General features: G+C 49.1%; 1 protein-coding gene across 2 annotated transcripts in view; it reads right to left on the bottom strand.

Annotated features, from left to right (window-relative positions):
• Nucleotides 1–21161, bottom strand: part of PKN2 (protein kinase N2) — a 454984-nt gene that overhangs the window by 124683 nt on the left and 309140 nt on the right. The gene's annotated exons all lie outside the window — the stretch shown is intronic.

Below are 21161 nucleotides of genomic sequence, written 5' to 3'. Positions count from 1 at the left end.
TAACTATACTCTGAACATCCATTTATCAGCCAGCCAAATTTTCGAAGAGTAAAATCTCGCCTCCGTGTTAAAACAGTCATGAACCTGGAGATCAAAATGCCAAGTAGTTGATGTGTACAGATTGATGTTTGGCATCCCACGGACCTTGTACCGAGAGGTCCTGTAGATCGGCACACCAACCAATCTCCGATGTGTCTGTAGTGAGAGAGAGGTAGGGAACAGGGTCCAGAAAAGGCTGTAGGTGTTCCACCATTGCAGAGAACAGTGAGTGCGGCAGTCTATCAACACTAGATCCTCAAGGTTATCCTGTGATTGAGACCACTGGCGAGCTAGAGATTGCAGCATGGAAGACATGTGCAACCTTGTGTGAGGAACAATGGCAATGCAAGAGACCATCATTCCTAGCCGACGAATCACGGTCCGAACTATGAGAATTTTGTTTGGTTGGAACTGTGGTAGTTACCTGAAAGTTCTGAACTCTAGAAGGATTAGGATAAATTAGTCCTAACAGTGTGTTTAGAATTGCTCATAAGTAAGGTTGAATTTGGAGAGGTTGAGGGTGAGACTTGGGAACATTTATTGTAAACCATAGTCTGTGAAGTAGATCCACTGTCAATTTAGCTGAGTGTACTGTTGACACTGTAGGTGAGTACTGGCTTTGATGAACCAATCGCCCGGGTATGTGAATATGTAAACGTTTTGTTTGTGCAGATGTGCTGCAACTACTGTCAAACATTTTGTAACAAGCATTGAAAATGCAATAGGTCTCGCCTTTGATTAAGTTAAAGCCATTTGCTTTGCTAATGGTATGTATAGCAAAGCAAATGGCTTTAACTTAATGAAAGGCGAGACCTATTGCATTTATAATGCTTGTTATATATACATAACGATTGCCCTACCACCGATGCATGCACGCCACCTCCCCCCTATATAAACAGCCACAGCCCAGAGGGCCGATGCCGCACAGAGACACACGGACACACAGAGGCGCGCGGCGAGAGCTGGTGGTGCGTCTCCGTGATGTGTGTCTGCTAGGATGTCTGCTGTGGGAGGTGGGCAGTGAGCAGCGAGGTCTGAACATCAGATCGAGGTGTTTACCAACACCTGGCTGCAGGGGATATAAATACTACACCGCAGGGACCTCTGGGTAGAGGGCTGCTCCCAGGAATGGGGGTAACGTGGTGTGCTAATCAGCACTTGTGATGGAAGCATATTGGTCAGTTTCTTTGAACGAACACACACACGCACACACAGACACGCACACATACTCGTGCAAGTAAACACATAAGCCAACACTGACACATGCAGAAGGAAACAAACACTTATATATCTAGGCACACACAGACAGGCACACACACACTCGTGCAAGAAAACACACACGCGTGCGTGCAAGCAAACACACACGCGCACACACAGAGAAGCAAACACAGACACATGTAGAAGGAAACATGCACTTTTACTTCATGCACACACAGACAGTCACACACCCATTCACATAAAGACCCTCCTGTGATTAGGGCCTTCCAAGCACACACATGAGCACATCAACCCACACAACCGCACCCCCTGCCCCCCCACACACCGACCTTCTCCCCCACTCACGGAAGCACACACATAGACGAGGGCAGGGTGGACATTCACATAGAGCCCAGAGACCTGGACGAATCTGCTGAACATTTGAGTTGATGGGAGGGGGCTCAGCAGCGTGGTGGTGCCGGAGGAGGGATAAAGAGGGGATAAGCCAGGTGTACCTCTCCCCCTCCCAGAGTCTGCTGCCAGAGGCGCTGAGAGTGCAGTGAAGGGCCTCTCAGAGGCACCATAGCAACAAGGCCTGATCCGGCAGGAGAAAGGGCAGGGATGAGAGGGCGGGGTAGGGTGGGTGCCCCCTCTGCCGCCGCACTCTCCATCTTGAGGCCCCCCTCTCAAGACTTCACCAGTGAGGCCCCAGTGCGTGTGTGGAGTGTGTGGTTCCTGTGCCAGGGCCCTCCTGTCTGCATCTGTTTTTACCTTTGAGGCTGTGCATCTGTGCACGCACGTGTACTCCCCTGCCTCTGTGTGTGTGTATCTTTCAGACTGTTCATACGAGTGCAGTGTACACAAGTATACTTACATCACCGGGTGCGTTTACCTTTGAGTGCGTGCACAGTGCACACGTGTATACTTCACCGTGTGTGTTTACCTGAGGGAGTGCACACGAGTATACATCTCTGTGCGTTGTTACCTTTCTTACAGCCGAATCGTGAAAAGTTGTCAATGTTGTCCTTTGAGCACTGCAGCTGGTGCATCAGCCCTCTGAGCTACCTCACCAGGCATTGACCAAACACTTACGGAGGAGTGCAGTATGTCAAACAGAAAAATACCAAGGTATGTTTTATAGCTTGCCTACACTATTGAGGAGCTATGCCCACTTCAAAGAAACAACTTCGTTTTTTCCACATAACTATGGTTTGCCGCATTTTCCACATTTGACAAAATATTGAATAACTATAATAAGCACCGCATAACACAGCCGGATCTAGGTAACAGAGAGCAATTTGTGCCGTAATGTCAGAATTGTGCCTGTGCAACATGAGTCCTTGCCGTTCAGAGTCGATGAAGGAAGCAATAACAAGCCCGGGAATGCGGCGTGAAGGCAGCGTGATTTCTAATACATGCCCAATCACAGAGCCGGACTGGCGCGTCAATGAAGGAAGCAATAACAAGCCCGGGAATGCGGCGTGAAGGCAGCGTGATTTCTAATACATGCCCAATCACAGAGGGACTGGCGCTTGCACATGCCCACTAAGATAAGAAACTGTTTACGACGCACGGAAAGCAGGAGATACCGTCCAAGTGGGCCGTCCAAAAAAGCCAAAGGGAGGCAACATACAAAGCTCTTTTCCAATGGCTTGCCACTGTTTAGCATAAACGGCGAAGCCAGCCAATGGAAAAGAGGGGCGGGCTTAAAGGCCTTTTCTAAAAGTCCTCATTCACATTAAATCTCGCCGAGCGAGCTGCGCATGTGCGCAGCAACGCTAGCCGAGACCTATAATCTCAAGGTGCTGTGCTCAACCCGAATGGTAGAACTTTAATTTGTCAATGTTTGCCTGCTATGACAAATCTGAGGAATTTGCGGTTTGCAGGGTGTATTGGTATATGGAAATAGGCATCCTTTAGGTCCAGTGTTGCCATAAAGTCACCCTGTTGGAGAAGTGGAATAATTTCCTGTAGAGTAACCATGTGGAACTTTTCTGATAGGATATATTGGTTGGGGGTCGGAGATCCAAGATTGGTTTTAGTGACCCACTTTTTTTGGGAATGAGAAAGTATAGACAATATATCCCTGTTCCCTGCTGTTGACGCGGGCAGGTTCAATAGCCCCTTTGAGGAGGAGGGCTTTAACTTCTTGTTTGAGAAGTGTTAGATGATCATGTGATAACCTCTGAGTGGGAGGTATTATGCTAGGTGGTGCAGTGATAAGCTTCAGACAATAGCCATGTTGGATAATGACTGATACCCATTGGTCTGTGGTGATGGTTTCCAGAGAATGGGTGGAAAGATTGTAGTCTGCTCCTGACAGGTGTGAAGTTTTTGGGGAGGGGAGGATTGGGTAGTCACTGCTTTGCAGTCAGTGTTGCTCTGCTTGCGGAGGCACCCCTGTCCCTTCCTTTGTTGTTTCTGCCTCTGAAGGAACCTCTAAAATACGCCATACTGTAGACGGACTGGCCTTGTTTTTGTTGGGAAGTGGAGAAGTCTGTGGTGGCGGATTTATATAAACCCCTGTAACCTGTGCGATGAAAGGACCCCTTAGGGGTAGTCGTCTGCAATGCTCCCATGGCTTTAGAAGTGTCACTGTCCTTTTTCATCGCATCAAGGGTAGGGTCTACTTGTGGACCAAAAAGTAGCTCTTTGTCAAAAGGCACATTTAGTACTGCCTGCTAGACCTCTGGTTTGAAACCAGAAAACCTAAGCCATGTGTGTCATCTAAGAAGCACGCTGGTATTAACATTCCTAGCAGCTGTATCCACTGCAGCTAATGAGTAGTTGGTGATGGTGTGCCCTTTTGTGACAACTTGTACTCTTTTGCGGTGTTCTTCCAGGAGGTACTGTAAGAGTTCCTCCATTTCATCCCAATGGGCTCTGTCATAGCGGACCAGTAGGACTTGAGAACTAGCAATATGCCAAAGATTAGCAGCCTGTGCTGCAACTCACTTTCTAGCTAAATCTATTCACTTGCTCTCCTTTTCAGGAGGCAAAGTTTCTCCAGTAGCCTGGCTGTTAGCACTCTTATGAGCCTTTGTGGCAACTATGAAGTCAGGTGGAACTTGATCACTGATAAAGATTGTATCTTTTGTCCATCCATGTGGTGATAACTCCGGCATGGACTGCCTCATAAAATTTTGGTACAAGATACAAGTGGTCCTAGACTAACATCGCATTACTTTTAAGAAAACAATTCTTTATGCAGATGGCTGAAAAAGATATATATATATTTATATCAAATAAGGCACGAACAGTATTACAAAAACATAACTTTCAATGATAAGGCCAAACGGGTAATGATTGAAAACACAATGTCATATCCACATGGTTATCGTCAGACAGGAAGTGGTATGGGAAAGATCAGTGCTCATGTGAGAGAAGATAGGAAAAAAGGGCGGAAAGGAAGCAGTAATTTGTTTAAAAAACTTCAAGTATATGAGATCCAGTGTAAGTAAAGAGACGGTATCTCATCATAATTCAGGCCTACCCCTATATATACAGTAAGACATAGTACAATTTATTAGCTTTATACATTTATTTTCACAGTGTACTCTCTTCTGTTTTACAAGTGTAGGGGGTCAGGGAAGGGTGTGGGCCTATTCGGGAGCATCGATGTTTCGACCCTGGTGCTTAAGGGTTAGTGCGGTCCTCAGCGGCGGGTCTTCCTCAGGACGGGGGCATATAAAAATAACTATGATACTATTAGAGTGGCCGTGCTCTACGGAGTCTATCAAAAAAGTAGGTTTGCCCTACTACAAATGCCTTATTGACAATTTAAGTTAAATAAAACAATTTTTAGGCTCACCAAGGAATCTGTCAGGTGAGTAACCAAGAGTTGAACAATCACAAATTGATTAAAATAGTAGTCCTGTAAATGTATCAGGAGGCTGTGGGAACATATCCCAGTACTGTGGATAAACATACAAAGGACGATTAAGACATCATATAGGTAAAGGATTAAATCATACGGAATAGCCAAGTGATTGAAGATAACTCACCCACGGTAAAATTACACAACGCCTGGGCGTGTTGTGATAGTGGTCATAAATAACATCAATCTGCCAGGGAAAAAATGATTGAAGTGATTATATATAAACGTTAACAAAGGGGCCATGTTGAAATCACAATCTCTCCATGTACCCAATACCTTATTCTTAAGAACGTAGAAATTACGATTAGTGGAAGTATCCGTTGTTTTTGCTGCGACCGTGACAGGTCAGCGTGGTGTTTTATGAATCTGTCAAGGGAAGAATGGGTAGAGTCAGCAGATCATACCCCTCCATATACTCGCTAAGATTTAAAGCTATGAAGGCCCTTCCTGGTTGCAAATACCTTAGGTGAGTACTGGTGCTGCTGCAACCAACGAGCCGCATCCGTCAGCCTCGCTGTGTGAGAGAGCGAGCGGTGGTTCGAACCAGATTTATTCTGTAAGCGTGCACATACAGGACCGGGCACTCATGCAGCCGGCGTGACGCGCTGGTCGAATTTAAAGGGTGGAAAGACTAATTGATGTTGCGTGGATGAAAATTCAGATTCTCCATAATCAAGATTATATTTAATCAAATGCCTGGGTATTACATGGCGTCTAAGACAAAGTAAACCATAACTAGGCACACAGAAATTAAAGGCGTCCCGGTGTAAGATGACAGAGGAATACGATCGTAGTGTAATGTGCGGTTCAGAAAACTATCATCACCAGACATGTACGTGACGCTACTGCACAAAAATACAAATATATGACAAGAATGACAAATAAACAATACCAAACTCCAAATAGTAAAACATTTGTATATGACGGAGAATATACAAAGACGTCTCTGGTCATATTATACTTAAAAAACAGCATGTGAATAGCGGAGAGCATGTACAAGTATCTCTAATTTACCTCAAAGTTTGTGGTGTACATTCCCTACAGGGTTCTATGGTCCCAACCTGAAAAAGGATATGGAAATTGGATGAGATCCCCCGAGTGCAATAACAGGGTGCACATCCTATTATAATGGGATAAGTGGACCTAATCATTATTCAGAAAACCTATCTGTTTAGTGATTTCCTCATGCTCGTTCAGGCCCCTATTCACAGTGTTGAAGAAGTGGATCCACTTACACTCGCGAACATTCATGGTGTTGGCAAAATTCCCTCCTCGTGGATTTATCTGTACCTTCTCTATGATCCACCACCTTAGACTCTCGGCCGAGTGTCCAAAGGTGGCGAAATGTTCCACCAGGGGTGCGCCTTGTGTGCCGCATCTGAACCTGCTGCAGTGCTGCAGGATGCGACACTTAACTTTCTGTACCGTTTGTCCTATGTACCAAAAGTCACATGGACATGATATGGCATAGATGACTCCAGCTGTATTGCAGTTGGTATGTTGCCTAAGTGTGTGAGTGTAGGTGTTGTAGGTGCAATCTTTCTGTTCCTTGGTCAGAGGGCACGCCTTGCATGACCCACATTTATAGTGACCCAAAATGGGTGGGATGTTCCATAGGGTCGTCTGGTCCTCTATTGTCTTTTTGGGTAATAGTGATTTCACCACAAAATCCCTTAAGTTTTTGCCTTTTTTGAAAGCATGCATTGGGGGATCCATAATTCCAATCTCGTCAGCCACTAGATGCCAATGTTGGTTAACAATATTCCTTACCTCACTACTCTTAGTACAGAAAGTAGTGGCACATACAATCCTTTCCTTATTGGTGGTGTTCTTCGACTTGAGTTCTAGAAGGAACTCACGGTGACAAAACCAGGCTCGTTTTTGTGCCCTCTTGAGTAGGTTTTTGGGGTAGCCCCTCTCCCTGAGATGCTTCATCAGACCCGTTGACTCTACAAAAAACTCCTCTTTCCTGCTACAATTCCTACGCAACCTTAGGAACTGGCCAAACGGCAGGTTATCCCTAAGGTTGCATGGATGGTGGCTGGAATACCGTAGGAGGCTGTTTCTCTCACTTGGTTTTCTATAGAGGGTAGTGTTGAGTTTACCCCCCTCTTCCCTGACTGAAATGTCAAGAACATTTATAGCAACTTTGTCTGATTCCAAATCGAACTGGATATCATGTGATCGATTGTTAAGCCAATCATGGAAGGCCATCAATTGTTGTGTATTTCCCTTCCATATCATAAGGACGTCGTCGATGTATCGACGCCAGAGAGATATGGTCTCTGTAGGGGTTGGTTTCGCTATAGATGTGTGTGTGTTCATATGCATCCACATCAATGATGGCCAGATCCGGGGCAAAACTTGCCCCCATGGCCCCACCTTTGGTCGGCACATAATGGTTTCCCTCAAAGTAGAAATAGTTTTGGTCATTGCTATCTCAAGTAGTTGAATTATAAAATCAGTGGGAACCTGGCATGGCCTAGGGCGTTTGTCAAGTGCTATTCTGATAGTATCTGGTGCTTCTGTTTGTGGGATGCTTGTATAAAGCGATGTTATATCCATTGTCATTAGGATGTTCTTAGTGGGGTTATAGAGGCGTTCGTCTACCAATTGTATGGCCTGCATAGTATCACGTAAGTAGGCTGCGGTACCTTCTGCAATTGGTTTTAGAAAGACATCTATTTGCATAGAGGTTCTAAAGCTGACCCGCACCCAGAGATGATTGGCCTCCCTGGCGGATTAGTTAGTCGTTTGTGCACTTTGGGGAGAGTATATATGGTTGGCATCCTAGGTTGCTCATTATTAAGGTACAAGTGTTCATGTTTCCTCAGAAACCCTTGTGTCAAACCATTGTCAGTTACACGTCTGGTGGATTTCAAGACATCCTTAGTGGGATCCATTCTTAGTTTGCAATAATTACCTTCTACCCCAAGTTGGGTCAAAATCTCAGTTTTGTAGTCCTCCCTATCTTGGATCACAATAGCCCACCCCTTTATCCTGCAGGTTTTATAACAATGCAACATTGTTCTTCAGTGTTTACAGTGCCTGGTGTTCTAGTTTGGAAGTATTGTATTTGACATACTGTCTCTCCTTGAGTAGTGTGTTAATGTCCCTCATAACTACCTGCTCACATGCTAGAATCCTGTGTGCCATGAGCTGGGCTGGTGGAGTAAAAGTGGACGGAGGGCGTAGGCCTGTGTTGGAAAATCTCGGTTGGAGGGGTACTTTGTTAAAATAATGTTTCAGACATACTTTACGAAAAAATTGGTGGAGTTCAATTTTAAGATTGAAGGTGTTGGGTGTGTTCGTGGGCACAAAAGATAAGCCCTTTTCCAAAATGGCACACTCTTCTGGTTTAAGGACATATTCTGATAGATTGCTAAGGGGGCTAACACCGGGACGCCTTTAATTTCTATGCGCCTAGTTATGGTTTACTTTGTCTTAGACGCCATGTAATAGCCAGGCATTTGATTAAATATAATCTTGATTATGGAGAATCTGAATTTTCATCCACGCAACATCAATTAGTCTTTCCACCCCTTAACTTCGACCAGCGCGTCAAGCCTGCTGCATGAGCGCCCGGTCCCGTATGTGCACGCTACGGTATAAATCTGGTTCGAACCACCGCTCGCTCTCACACAGCGAGGCGGATGGATGCGGCTCATTGGTTGCAGCAGCACCAGTACTCACCTAAGGTATTTGCAACCAGGAAGGGCCTTCATAGCTTTAATTCTTAGCGAGTGTCCCTTGACAGATTCATAAAACACCACGCTGACCTGTCACGGTCGCAGCAAAAACAACGGATACTTCCACTAATCGGAGTTTCTACGTTCTTAAGAATAAGGTATTGGTTACATGGAGAGATTGTGATTTCAACATGGCCCCTTTGTTAACGTTTATATATAATCACTTCAATCATCTTTTCCCTGGCAGATTGATGTTATTTATGACCACTATCACAACACGCCCACGCGTCGTGTAATTTTACCCTGGGTGAGTTATCTTCAGTCACTTGGCTATTCCGTATGACTTAATCCTTTACCAATATGATGTCTTAATCGTCCTTTGTATGTTTATCCACAGTACTGGGATATGTTCCCACAACCTGCTGATACATTTACAGTACTACTATTTTAATCAATTTATGATTGTTCAACTCTTGGTTACTCACCCGACAGATTTATTGGTGAGCCTAAAAATTGTTTTATTTAACTTAAATTGTCAATAAGGCATTTGTAGTAGGGCAAACCTACTTTTTTGATAGACTCCGTAGAGCACGGCCACTCTAATAGTATCATGGTTATTTGCAGATGACCCCTCCCCCCGTCCTGAGGAAGACCCGCCGCTGAGGACCGCACTAACCCGTAAGCACCAGGGTCGAAACGTCGACGCCCCCGAATAGGCCGACCCCCTTCCCCTGACCCCCTACACTTGTAAAACAGAAGAGAGTACTCTAAAAAATAACTGTATAAAGCTAATAAATTGTTCTATGTCTTACTGTATATATAGGGGTAGGCCTGAATTATGATGAGATACCGTCTCTTTACTTACACTGGATCTCATATACTTGACGTTTTTTAAACAAATTACTGCTTCCTTTCTGCCCTTTTTTCCTATCTTCTCTCACATGAGCACTGATCTTTCACATACCACTTCCTGTCTGACTATAACCATATGGATATGACATTGTATGCGTCTTTGTGGATAAAATACCATATATGATTGATTAAACTGGGTTTTCAATCATTACCCGTTTGGCCATATCATTGAAAGTTATGTTTTAGTAATACTGTTTGTGCCTTATTTGAGATATATATATATATATATATATATATATATATATATATATATATATATATATATATATATCTTTTTCAGCCATCTGCATAAAGAATTGTTTTCTTAAAAGTAATGAGACGTTAGTCTAGGGCCACTTGTATCTTGTACCGACCAATACCCAGGTCCTTTGACTTTACTGGGTCACCCCATTTTTTATAATGGTCTTTTAAAATGTTGTCAGCATGCCTCATCATGTCGGGCTGTCCTTTGTGGCTTTTGTGTTGGTATACTGGGTACATTCCCAAACGTGTTTGTCTGATCTTATGTTTCTTTGGATCTATCCAGTTTCCTTTCAATAGATAGTATTAGTCAGAAATACAGTGCATTTCCGCTTCCACAGCGGTTTGAATGGTTTTACTGTGCGATAATTGAGTGTAGTCTTTCTTCTAAACTCAACCGGCGCTAGGAAACCCACGGTGTCTAGCTCACATTTAGACTGGGCGACGTAGGTCGTTCTTACTCAACATGCACGCAGAGGTCTTATTAACCCTTGGCCTCGCCTCTGCCAGTCTTTGGCAGCCACGGACATGAGAGGAGTAGTTTCTTTGCGACAGAGCAGCAGTAAGTAAGGTAGGCAGACCATGGGGATTCCTTTAATTATGATCGACCAGGCCCATACAGGGGAAAAATTACTTCTACCTTTTTCTGCATACTTTTTCAGTTTTTCCGGGCATTTTGTTCCCCTTCTGAATATGCTGCATTGAGTGTCCCACTCTCTTCTGCTCATATGGATTTTTCCAATTCACCACGCATATAAGCGGTGTACTTCTGAAGAAATTAAAAGCCACACTCTGTTGGATGTTACAGTTAACACCACACACTCCTCATGAATGTGGGGATAAGTTAATTCTTTTTATTCTGAAAGTTGCGCTTTCCAAATCATTGTTTCTCCAATGGTGATTTTATTTTTCATGTTCTCTCCCCTCCCCTCTTTATGTTCCAGACTACCCTGTCACCTCGGGCGCCAGCTACTGGTCAGTAGTCCACAAACTATTTTGTATTTCTCATTGAATCAACACACCAGGGAGACCAGTTTTAACTTAGTTTTTATATCATTTAAGTTAAGATCCTAAGTTACCCTCTACGTATTAAGTTTGGTCGAAAGTCAACATCTTTCAACCTAGGGCCTGGACTACGGTGTCTAGAAAAAAACAACAAGAATTGTCTTGTGGACAGGCCCACTCACTCTGGTATGCTGTTCTCAGTATAATCCCTGTGAGTGACCACTGTAAATTGTGATATTTTGTTTTTCAATAACTTTCCTTTGAATTCTCCTTTACTCGCTCACTTTACACATGAGCACTTCTTTCCTTGCACCCTTTCCCAGAGCAACCTTTCACTGAAACACTGCTGATATTGCAATGATTTTGCTATTTGTATAACAAGAAAATAAAAATATTTTTTTCCTCTGAATACAGCTGTTGTGTCTTTCCATCTGGTGTGTATTGTAGAATATGCAGTTCTCTCTTATGCAAATATCAATTGAGAAAAGCTTCTGACTCAGCTAATTGAATTTCTGGAGTCATAACCTCTTTGGTCTCTCCGAGGAGTAACGTTAGGACCACTTGTTTGTCCTGCACTATACCCAGGCCCTTTGACATACATTGGGTTACCCCAATAGTTTGTAATGGTCATCATGACGGGAAGCATGGGTAAATACAAGGTGCCTATGTGTGGAAGAGAGGGTGTCAAACAAAAAGACCTGTTCTGGGGACTTTGTGCAGCTCAACACTGTGGAAAGCAGCTGCCTTAGCAATTACTTGTTGAAAAGAAGTGGCATCTTGCGGAGGGAGAGGCAAGTGGGATATAGACCCGATCATTCAGGGTAAGGGGATCTTTGTCGTATGCATCCCATGGGTCAGGATCCCCTAATGACCCTTGTAACCACCCCTGCCATCATCTGTACCTGGCGACCCAGGAGGCAAAACATCTATTGGGTCAGGTAGTGGCGATGTAGGAGGGGAAGGAGGAGGAGGTGGTGGTGGTGGTGGTGGAGGAGGCTGGTGTGTGAGACTAGTGGCTTTGCCCTTCATTTTCCTTTTTTGAGGGAGAGGGCTGTCTAGTGCCTCTTGGAAGGACAGCTTTCTCCTAGTGGCGGGGAAGCAAGTATCCATCCTGGATGTGAATTTTCCATTGTCGAAAGTCCATTTTATCAAGAATGGGCTTGAATGGAGACCTAGAAACCGATAAAGATATAGAGGCTTTCGTCGCTTTAATTTTCGGGGCAGAGGCTTTTGGTGTAGAAATCGAGGTTCTTGCCTGATACCCAGGTAGATGTGGTTCGTTGCTGGGTCGATTCTGAAGGTCTGTCTCAGACTGAAGAGGCCGATGCTGAAGGTTTGGCCTTTGTATTAGTTTTCGGTGCTGGGTGCAAAGGCAGGGCGAGGTGTCCGAAACAGTCTTTTGGATCAGACCATGGCCCAGATACAGTTGTGGTCCGGCGACCTCTGTATGAGAATGTTTTGAGGCCTGCTTGGGTATTGCAGCAGGGTCAGGGGCAATAGCACTCTCGTGCTGACCAGATGGAAGGGTACAGATCTCCAGAACATATGCTTTTCCACAAGGCACATAAGATGCCTCCAATACAAAATGCAAGAACAACGTGAAGGCTTGAATGCTTGAATTAATCTGACCTACTGACAACCACCAGTGCCACATTCCAGTCCATTGTTTGTTGGCAAGCATGCCATTTTAGACAAATGCTCAACCTATGCAAATAAGTGCTAACCCTACTCCACTGAAGTGCCAGGCGAGGCCCCATTCAGAAGGAGCCCCAGACCAGTTTAACCCTACTTGGGGCTTGTCAGTAGGGTGTAAAGTAAGTCCTGTGGCACAGTGAGCACTGGACCAAGGTCTGAAAATAACAGTCGCAGTGAAGTTATCAATCGCAACAACAACAAGGTATATATTGCAGTGCGATACACTGTAGGAAGCAGACTCTATGTGACCTATCAATAAGTTGATAAACCGTGTAAAGGGTCCAGGTGTTCCTTCATGAGTGGACAGGGGTAGGCTATGCAATTCCAAAGTGCTCTATCAGGGGGTGGTGTGGTCGAGCAGCCTTAAGCTTAACACAGAGGAGAAAAAGACATTTGTATATACACACAATGATTAATAAATGACACACGACTCAAGAAGGTGATCCACACCAATTTATAAAAATATCAAGTAGGTTTATATACGATTTGGCATAAGTACGTTTTTAAATATAAATTCTTTTCACTTTAAAAAGTTGACAGTACAATCTGAGTTCTGCAATGTTATCCTATGGAAAGAAGAACAAGTTCTGTAAACAGGCACAGTAGCACCAGTTACTACTTGTGTAACGATATATCTTTAAGAGACATTAGTTAGTGATAGATTCCCTACCTTAGAATATCCTCAGGCGTCAGACTGGATCCGGAAACTTTTGCGTAGCAATACCCCTGTGCGTCGGTAGGGCCCCGAAAGGGGGATAACCTTAACCCTAGATATCGGTTCGCAGAACGGGGAGGATGGGTGGGTCGGTAAGTAATCTATCACTAACTAATGTCTCTTACAGATATATCGTTACACAAGTAGTAACTTGTGCATCTGAAAGAGACACGTTAGTGATCAATTCCTTACTGTTAGAAACGGGACCCCAGGCCGGCCAACGCTCACGCCAAGGTCAGTCAGGGATCACCATTTCTAAGGTCAGGGCAAGGGAGTCACACACCAAGATAACCCCGCTCACCCTCTAGGTAACGTGGCGCGAGCAGCAAGGCTAATCTCAGAGGCGATGTGTAAAGCGTTTGCGCGCGCACCCCAGCGACAACACCCTAGGCCCACCACAAAGGAAACTCCACACAAGGTTATATCAAAAATAGCCTTTGTATTATAATAATAAAAACACATTAGATAACACACACACTTTACAATGTGCCAACAGGCACGGGCAAGATTTACAAGGGATTATGTACAGGACAGGGCCACCTGGACCACTGTCAGGGGTATGCACTTTTTAGAAATAGCACTTGTAGGTATAACACTTAGCACATAAACATATAATGACTGTAACACAGAAATAGTAAATGTAGCATACAACCAGTAACTACTGGTAAAGGGTAAATACCTCCTACGCCACCCTAAACACTGTAGGGAAATCACGCAGGGAACTAGGACCTTATCATCAGGACCTAAAGAAGGAAAACCTATCACCTAAGCAAGTCACATTTAGCAAAGGGAAGGAAACCTAAAATAATCACCTAAGCAAGTCACATTTAGCAAAGGCAATAAAACATCAACATTCTTCTAAGCAGGTCACTTTTAGCAAAGGGGATAAAACATAAACAATTACCTAAGCAGGTCACTTTTAGCAAAGGTAACAACAAACATTCCTCTAAGCAGGTCACTTTTAGCAAAGGGGAATAAAACATAAAGAATCACCTAAGCAGGTCACTTTTAGCAAAGGTAATAACATAGACAATTGCACATGAAACATTAAAACACATTCAGAGGTGCAGGTAGAACTTTTGCGCAGAAATCACATAAGCAGTAACTCATAAATTGCGCAGGGTGCATATAGCACAACACTAGGATTGTCCCTCAGGCCAACTGGCCTCGCAAGGGGCTGAATGCCCTGAGTCTCAATGTCAGGGAAGCTGCGCAGGCAGCACAGCACACAAAAGCCTAAACGTAGCAACTGTCCACTAAGTGCTGGACAGTTGTAAATACAGCTGGGCAACGTTGGAGCCTCGTGGCTCAAGAACAATGATTGGCACCCAGGAGCCTCTCTGGGGCTCTAGAACAAATGGGGGCGATGAGCCTCTCTCAGGGCTCACACAACTGGCACCCCCTGAGCCTCTCGGGCTCGCCACGGAAACGATAGGGGCCTGGAGCCTCTCCGGCTCAAAGAACAAATGCCCCCCTCGAGCTTCTCTGAGCTCGCAAAACCAAAATGGGACACTGAGCCTCTCGGGGCTCTAAAGCACAGGAAATGGCCCCCAGGAGCCTCGGGGCTCCTAATCACAAATGTAGGGCGCTGGGAGTCCTTCGTGGACTCAGCATGGACGTCGGAGCGGCCCGCTGCCAACCGGGGCCGCTCTATCACCCCCGGGACGCCTGGAGCCTCTCGGGGCTCAAGGAAACAATGGGGTCCGCCCAGGAGCACCAACGAGGCCCACCCACACTCACCGGCTGCTTCAGAGACGCTGGGCGGGCGCTCTCTCTCCTCGGGGCTGCGGCGGAGGTCCGGGGCTCTCCTTCGCTTGGGGAGCCTCGGCCGATGCACGCAGGCTGCTTCCTGCCTTCCGGCGATCTCCTCCTCCCCCGAGGACGCGGCGGGAGGCTCGGCCGGCTGGGCCAATCCCAGCGCGGCCCGGGCTGGAGGCGGGTGCTGCTTCCTCCGGGCTGCGGCGGTGATTCCACGGGCAAATGCGGCATGGGCAGCCGCTCAAATTAAATAGAAACGGGGCAATGCCGGGTGGGCACCGGCCTCAAATTAAAATATAAAGCGAGGTAGGCACTCGCTATGCCTGGCAAAGCGCTCCAAAGCGCTATCATCAAAATAAGGCGCACCCAGCGGTTAGGGGGGCAAAGCACACGGCAAAAAATGCGGCGTGGGCAGCCGTGAAAGTCAAATAAAGCGCTCCACAGCGCTAGCAGGCAATTTAAGCGCTCCCAAGCGCTAGGGGCATGAAAGCAATGCTCCAGCAGGGACTGGAGGCAGGCAGGGGGGCAAGGCAGGGCCAGAGCCAGCACACTGGGTCTCCAGGCAGGGAGACAGTCCAAGTGGCGGTCCTCCTGGCCCCAGCAGCAGCAACAGCCCCCTCTGGCAAGGATCCAAAAGTAGAACAAATTGTAAGGGGACACAGCCCCTTCTTATACTGTGAAATCCTTTGTTTCAGGGTGCAGGGTGGGGGGAAACCAGTTGCAGCTGGTTTGGGAGTACCCTGGATGGCCCAACCACCCCTTTCATTCACTGGCAGGGCTAGTGTCGTTAGACACACCACAGGGGGGCGGAGCCAGCATTGTGTGGGGAAAACCCCAGCCCATCCAGGACACAGGTACACTCCTCCCACACATCACTCATGCTAATCTCCCACTCACCACCGGGCAGACCCATCCAGACTTCCTGGAGCCTGGCATGCCAGCCAGCTCCAGCCAATCACCCTCCAGCATCCTCACTGCACACATACATCAATGTCCGGAAGTAGCACTTCCCTTCTAGACACATACAAGCCGCACATACCATTGCGCAGCATTCATTCTCACGAGTTCATACATACCAAACTCGAGCCTGCACTCCCCACACATCAGGAACTAACATGGACACACACATTCTCCATGCATTCCTATGGGAGGGCAGGCCAGCCATACTACACGCACGCACTTTACTCTGGGACACAGGGAAAAAGTGCGCCAAGACCCAAAAATCACTAACACTGGGTCACAAATAAAAGCAAAAAGATTAGGGGTGAACCTGCCCTAAGGGCCAAGTCCAACACTTACCTTAGAATAGATACCCCAGCAATACCAACCCCGGTGGTGGGTCTGCGAACCAATAATCACACCAGAAGGTCCTGGAGGACGGAACGGCCAAAGAAGCCATCCCTCCGGACTTGACTGTCCAGGCAGTAGTGTCTCGTGAACGTGTGCAGCGAGGCCCACGTAGCTGCCTGACAAATATCCTGCAAGGGGACTCCTCGGCCGAGGGCAGTAGTAGTCGCCGTGGCCCGAGTGGAGTGGGCCCTCAGCCCAACAGGAGGTTCCTTTTTAGCCAAGGAGTAACACGCCAGGATGCACAATACGATCCACCGAGAGATGGTCCGCTTGTGCACCGCCCGTCCTTTCTTAGCGCCCACGTAACCAACAAAGAGTTGGTCATCCACCCGGAACCGGCGTGTGCGATCCAGGTAGTAAGAGAGCGCACGTTTTGGGTCCAGACGGTGGAGCCTCTCTTCCTCTTTCGAGGGATGCGGAGGCGGAAAGAAGGTGGGCAAGGAGATGGACTGCCCGATGTGGAAGGCTGTGACTACCTTGGGCAGGAAAGAGGGCCTTGTCCGCAACACAGCCTTGTCCGGATGGACAGAAAGGAAAGGAGGTTTGGAAGAAAGAGCCTGGAGCTCACTCACACTCCTGGCAGAGGTGATGGCAACCAGGAAAGCAGTCTTCATAGTAAGAAGGCCGGAGAGGGCAGTTATGAAGTGGCTCAAAGGGAGCGCACATCAGATAAGCAAGTACAAGGTTGAAGTCCCACTGAGGCATCACGAAAGGAACAGGAGGGAACATGTGTGTGATGCCCTTCAAAAACCTATTTACAATAGGGGACTTGAACAAAGATGGTTGATCAGGTAGCCTTAGGAAGGCGGAAAGGGCAGAAAGGTAGCCCTTGATAGTGCCCAGAGCAGAGCCCTGCTGGGCCAGAGAAATAAGGAAGAGGAGAATCTCAGAAAGGGGGTCAGAGAGTGGATCCACAGCCTTTGCTGTGCACCATGCCACTAATCTGTTCCACCTGCAGGCGTATACCGACTTTGTGGAGGGACGCCTGGCTGCCAGAATGACATTACAGACTTCAGGAGGCAAGTCAAATGGCCTCAACTGTCGCCGCTCAATCTCCAAGCTTGGAGGTGGAGACTGGACAGGTTCGGGTGGAGTATCGTCCCCTGCTGCTGCCACAGAAGGTCCTCCTGAAGAGGCAGACGAATCGGGGGATCGACAGACATGCGGAGTAGCTCTGGATACCAAAATCTTCGTGCCCAGTCTGGAGCCCCAAGGATAACCTAGGCCCGGTCGCGCCGGATCCTCTTCAGCACTCTGGGCAGAAGTGGTATAGGCAGAAAGGCGTACAATAGACCGCAACTCCACTCGCGACGAACAGCGTCTCCGAGCGAGTGCCGCCTTGGAAATTCCAACGTGCAGAACTGATGACATTGCACGTTCTCTTCTGTGGCGAATAGATCTAACCAAGGCTCTCCCCATTGCTGAAAGAGGCCTTGCGCAACGTCCCGAGTTAAGACGCCATTCGTGATCCATCATGCACCGACGGCTGAGTTCGGCCGCCCTGGCGTTCAGAGAACCTGCCAGGTGCTGAACCACCAGGGTCACGCCCTGATGTTCCAGCCACTGCCACGGCGCAGAGCCTCTCCTTCAGAGGGTCCACGACCCCACCCCGCCCTGTTTGTTGCAGTACCACATGGCGGTAGTGTTGTCTGTGAACACCTGCACTACACTCCCCCGGACAGAGGGGAGGAATGCCTTCAGTGCAAGTCGGATCGCCCGCAGCTCCATAAGGTTGATGTGGAGCTGGGACTCTGCCGGAGACCAGAGGCCTCTGATCTCCGTCTCTCCCATGTGGCCCCCCCCAGCCCTGGAGGGACGTGTCCGTCACAACTACGTGCTCCGGTTGGGGTAGGGAGAGGGATCTGCCGCTTACTCAATCGCGGTCCGTGAGCCACCACTGCAACTGTCTTGCAGTGCCCTCCGAGATCAAGACATGGTCGGACAAGTTGCCCTGATGCTGGGCCCACTGAAACTTCAGATCCCACTGCAGAGCCCGCATCCGCCACCGGGCGTGATGCACCAGAATTATGCAGGAGGCCATCAGCCCCAGAAGCCGCAGCGTCAACCTGACCGAGACTCGGGATAAAGGCTGAAAGATCGGAATCAGAGCCTGAATATCCCGAGCCCGCTGTTCGGGAGGATAAACCCGAAACTGCGCCGAGTCTAGAACCGCTCCGATGAAGAGGAGCTTCTGAGAGGGACACAGGTGTGACTTCGGCACATTGGAGAACCCCAGCAGGTGCAGGAGGTCGGCCGTAGTCTGGAGGTGGATGACGACTGTCTGGGGCGAACCCGCCTTAAACAACCAGTCCTCGAGGTAGGGGAAGACTGAAACCCCTAACCTGCGCAGATGAGCTGCGACCACTGCCATCACTTTCGTGAACACCCATGGGGCGCTTGTAAGGCTGAAGGGGAGCACGGTAAACCGAAAGTGCTCGTGGCCTGCCGTGAACCGCAGGTAACGCCGGTAGGCCGGCAGGACGGGAATGTGGAAATAGGCGTCATGCAAGTCCAACGCTACCATCCAGTCTCCTGGGTCTAGGGCAGCTAAGACCTGAGACAAAGTCAGCATCTTGAACTTCTCCTTCCGGAGGAAGCCGTTGACGTTCCGTAGGTCCAAGATAGGGCCCCTTTTGCCCTTCTTGGGTACCAGAAAGAAGTGGGAGTAACAACCACACCCTACTTCTGGCCCAGGAACGCGGTCGATGGCCCCCTTGGCCAAGAGGGCCGTAACTTCCTCTTGCAGAAGTTGCAAGTGATTCCCCGACACGCGGTGGTATTGCAGTGGCATGGCTGGAGGGGTCGCCTCGAAGGGGAGGGAGTAGCACCTTCGGACGATTTGCATCACCCACATGTCCGACGTGACAGTGCACCAGTGGAAGAGGTGATGGCGAACCCTGCCCCCCACTGGCGTCACATGGGCCTGAAAGCACGGACTAGGAGGGTTTTGAGGCGGGTGCTGCAGGGCAAGGTGTGGACTGGCCTCACCGTTGTCCCCGACTGCCGCCACAGCGGTTTCCACGGCCGCCACCGTGCTGTGTAGTAGCCTGCGGTGCGTGGCTGGCAGCACCTGTGGGAGCGCCCCTTCCTTGGCTACGAAAGGAGCGAAAGGCACCCGTTTGCTGGCGTGGGGCCGAGAGGCCCAAGGACTTGGCGGTAGCCCTGGAATCCTTAAAACGCTCATGTGCATGGTCTGCCTTGTCGCCAAAGAGGCGACGGCCATCAAACGGCATGTCCAGAAGGGTGGCCTGGACAGCAGCCGAAAAGTTGGCGGTCCTCAACCAGGCGTGGCATCGAACCGCCCCCGTCGTTGCCATCGCTCTGCCCAGTGAGTCCGTGGTATCCAGCCCACACCGGATGGAATAGCGTGCTGCATCTCGACCGACCGCAAGGGCTTGGGCGAGTTTAGTCCGGGCCTCCTCCGGACATTGTGGCAGCACGTCCGCGACCGTGTCCCACAGAGTATTGACTGAACGCAGTCCCAAACTCCGGGACGAGAACACCTTCTTACCGAATTGCTCTTGGATTCCCGATCGGGCGGAGACGTTGGGAATGCGGTCTGGGAAGTAGAGGCCTGGATGACAAGGCTCTCGGGGGTGGGTGGACAAGAAGCAAGGGTCGCCCGGAGCCGGGCGGTAGCGTCTGGCCACGTTCCTATCCACAGGCTGACCTGTAGCGGGCTTGGACCAAGTGCCCAAAAGAACGTCACACAAGGCCTCATTAAACGGCAGCAGAGGCTCAGCCGAGCTTGCCTGCGGTTTAAGGACCTCAGTGAGGAGGTTAGTTAACGGCCGTGATGGGGAGCTCTAGGCTCAATGCCTTGGCTGCCCTCGTCCCCAAGCTCATATGTCCAGTCCTGTTGAGACTGGCACTCCTGCGCCAGAGGATCCACAGACCCCTTCCAATCACCCTCGTCACCCATCACCTGAAATTCAGGTTCAACGGATGGGGCCGGTTCGTGGAAGTAAAAGTCTCCATACGCCGTCGAGAGCGGCACCCAGCGGTGTCGGAAGCGAATCAAGGGCAGGATCGGGGCCGGCGTCGCCGGGGGCGACACCCTAGGGGCCGGCGTCGGTTAGGTCGTGAGGTCGACCGGCGACGACTCGGATCCGGATCCAGTGAGGGCCTGCGGGGGGCGGGACCGGAGACGCCGGCGGCGCCGGGCCCGAAGCACCCGACGGCATCGGAGGCGAAGCACCCGACACGCTAGGCCCTCCAGCCGGGACCGCTGGGCCCGAAGGCGCCACGGAGCCCGGCGGAGGAGGGAGAGACCTCATGGCCATGAGGTACCGCTCGATCTCCTCTGGCGTCGCATCGTGCCCAGGGACCGGAAGGTATGGGGCAGGTTGCGACGCCCGCGACTCCGTCAGAGCCGCGTGGGTGGTGTCACCCAAGCACGGGGGGGGGTCGGAAGAACGATGACACCTTTCCGACCTCTCATGCCTCTTACCTGAGGACCTGGATCCTGAAGACCGATGCCGACTCTCGGAGCTACGAGGGCTACGACCCCGCGACCGGTCCCTCAACCTCCTGTGGGACCAGGACCTTGAACGGCGCGGGGCTGACTGCCGGAGCTCAAGCCGCTAGCCTTAGACGTCCGGGTCCGGCAGTCGGAGCAGGTTCAGTCGTCGTGGTCGGGCCTAGACACTAAAGACACCGGCGATGGGGGTCGGTAACCGACATC

This window comes from Lissotriton helveticus, chromosome 1_1, assembly GCF_964261635.1.
Source record: "Lissotriton helveticus chromosome 1_1, aLisHel1.1, whole genome shotgun sequence".
Taxonomy (NCBI): Eukaryota; Metazoa; Chordata; class Amphibia; order Caudata; family Salamandridae; genus Lissotriton; species Lissotriton helveticus.
Note: the sequence above shows the minus strand (reverse complement) of the source record. Positions and strands in the feature narration are given on the sequence as shown.